Genomic DNA, 2500 nt, shown 5'->3' with positions numbered 1-2500 from the left:
AGATCAGCCCAATGAGGGTGGTGTCGTCCGACAAACTTCAAGAGTTTGACGGACAGATGATTGGAGGCGCAGCTGTTGGTATACAGGGAGAAGAGCAGTGGGCAAAGGACGCAGCCCTGAGGAGTTCCCGTGCTGATGGACCTGGAGTCAGAGACTTCTGTTCCCGGCTTAACGCACTGCTTCCTGTCAGAGAGGAAGTCTGTGATCCACCTGCAGGTGGAGTAGGGCACGTTCAGCTGGAAGAGCTTGTCCTGAAGCAGGGCAGGGATGATGGTGTTGAAGGCAGAGCTGAAGTCCACAAACAGGATCCTGGCGTAGGATGCTGGGGCGTCCACATGCTGTAGGGTGAAGTGGAGGGCCATGTTAACTGCGTCGTCCACAGACCTGTTGGCTCTGTAGGCAAACTGAAGGGGGTCCAGGAGAGGGTCTGTGATGGCTTTGAGGTGTGCCAGGAGCAGGCGCTCAAAAGACTTCATTACCACAGATGTAAGGGCGACCGGTCTGTAATCATTTAGTCCTGTTGGCCTTAGCTTTTTGGGCACAGCGATGATGGTGGAGGACTTGAGACAGGCTGGTACATGGCATGTCTCCAGGGAGGTGTTAAAGATGTTGGTGAACACCGGAGACAGCTGGCCAGCGCAGTGCCTGAGGGTGGCTGGAGAGACAGAGTCCGGCCCGGCTGCTTTGCGTGGATTCTGCCTCTTGAAAAGCCCATTAACTTCTCCCTCCTGAAAGGAGAGAGTCGTTTCTGTAGTATGGGTGGGGGATGGGGCCTCTTGGGTGGGAAGGGGTGGTTCAGGACAGTCCAATTGTCTTTCAAATCTACGGTAGAACTCGTTCAGGTCGTTGGCTAGGCGGGAGTCGTTAGTGGTGTGGGGCGCTCTGGGTTTGTAGTTGGTGATGTGCCTGAGCCCTTTGGCAGACAGAAGCAGCGTCGTTAGTAGAGAACTGGTGTTTTAGTGTCTCTGAGTACAGTCGTTTAGCCTCTCTCACCGCTTTGCTAAACCTGTTCTTCGACTCCTTGAATCTGTCTCTATCCCCACTCCTAAACGCTTCCTCCTTCTCCAACCTCAACCTTTTGAGCTTTGCTGAGAACCAGGGCTTGTTGTTGTTAAAGTTCACCCTGGTACGTGTTGGGATACAGCAGTCCTCACAGAAGCTGATGTACACAGCCTCTGTGAGTTCATCCAGACTATTGGTAGCAGTCGTGAACATATCCCAGTCAGTACAGTCTAAGCACGCCCGCAAATCTTCCACAGCCTCACTGGTCCACTGTTTAGATGTCCTCACAGCAGGTTTACAGAGTTTTAGTTGCTGCCTGTATGCACGAATCAGGTGGACCAAGGGAGTTCTGTGCGAGCCGAACAGCCCCGTGACCCACAAGAGAAACATCCCCGCCAAATTCGAGCGTTTGACGGGGTCTATCCGTGAAAAAATATTCACGTTTTTGAGTGCACATGCATTTCTGCTGCAAATGCCTCTGGAAGTTTCATGCCGTTCGTATGCCAATTGTGGCAACACGAAAATGACCCGTTTTCCCATTCCGAGGGATTTCTGTGCGACCCTAACAGCCCCGTGAGCCACAAGAGACACATCCCCGCCAATTTCTAGCGTTTCACGGGGTCTATCCGTGAAAAATATAGACGTTTTTGAGTGCACATGCATTTCTGCTGCAGATGCCTCTGGAAGTTTCATGCCGTTCGTACGCAATGTGGCAACACGAAAATGACCCCTTTTCCCATTCCGAGGGATTTCTGTGCGACCCTAACTAACAGCGCCCGTGAGCCACAAGAGAGACATCCCCGCCAATTTATAGCGTTTCACGGGGTCTATCCGTGAAAAATATAGACGTTTTTGAGTGCACATGCATTCCTGCTGCAAATGCCTCTGGAAGTTTCATGCCGTTCCTATGCAATGTGGCCACACAAAAATGACCCGTTTTCCCATTCCGAGGCATTTCTGTGCGACCCTAACAGCCCCGTGAGCCACAAGAGAGACATCCCCGCCAACTTCTAGCGTTTGACGGGGTCTATGCGTGAAAAATATTAAAATTTTTGAGTGCACGTGCCTTTCTGCTGCAAATGCCTCTGGAAGTTTCATGGCGTTCCTATGCAATGTGGCAACACGAAAATGACCCCTTTTCCCATTCCGAGGGAGTTCTGTGCCACCCTAACAGCCCCGTGAGCCACAAGAGACACATCCCCGCCAATTTCTAGCGTTTCACGGGGTCTATCCGTGAAACATATAGAAGTTTTTGAGTGCACATGCATTCCTGCTGCAAATGCCTCTGGAAGTTTCATGCGGTTCGTACGCAATGTGGCAACACGAAAATGACCCGTTTTCCCATTCCCAGGGATTTCTGTGCGACCCGAACAGCCCCGTGAGCCACAAGAGACACATCCCCGCCAATTTCTAGCGTTTCACGGGGTCTATCCGTGAAAAATATCAATTTTTTTTTGACTGCACATGCATTTCTGCTGCAAATGCCTCTGGAAGTTGC

The sequence above is a fragment of the Petromyzon marinus genome, unplaced genomic scaffold, assembly GCF_048934315.1.
Source record: "Petromyzon marinus isolate PM22_M1 ecotype Great Lakes invasive population unplaced genomic scaffold, UKy_Petmar_22M1.pri1.0 PM_G_Scaffold_93, whole genome shotgun sequence".
NCBI classification, from domain to species: domain Eukaryota; kingdom Metazoa; phylum Chordata; class Hyperoartia; order Petromyzontiformes; family Petromyzontidae; genus Petromyzon; species Petromyzon marinus.
Note: the sequence above shows the minus strand (reverse complement) of the source record.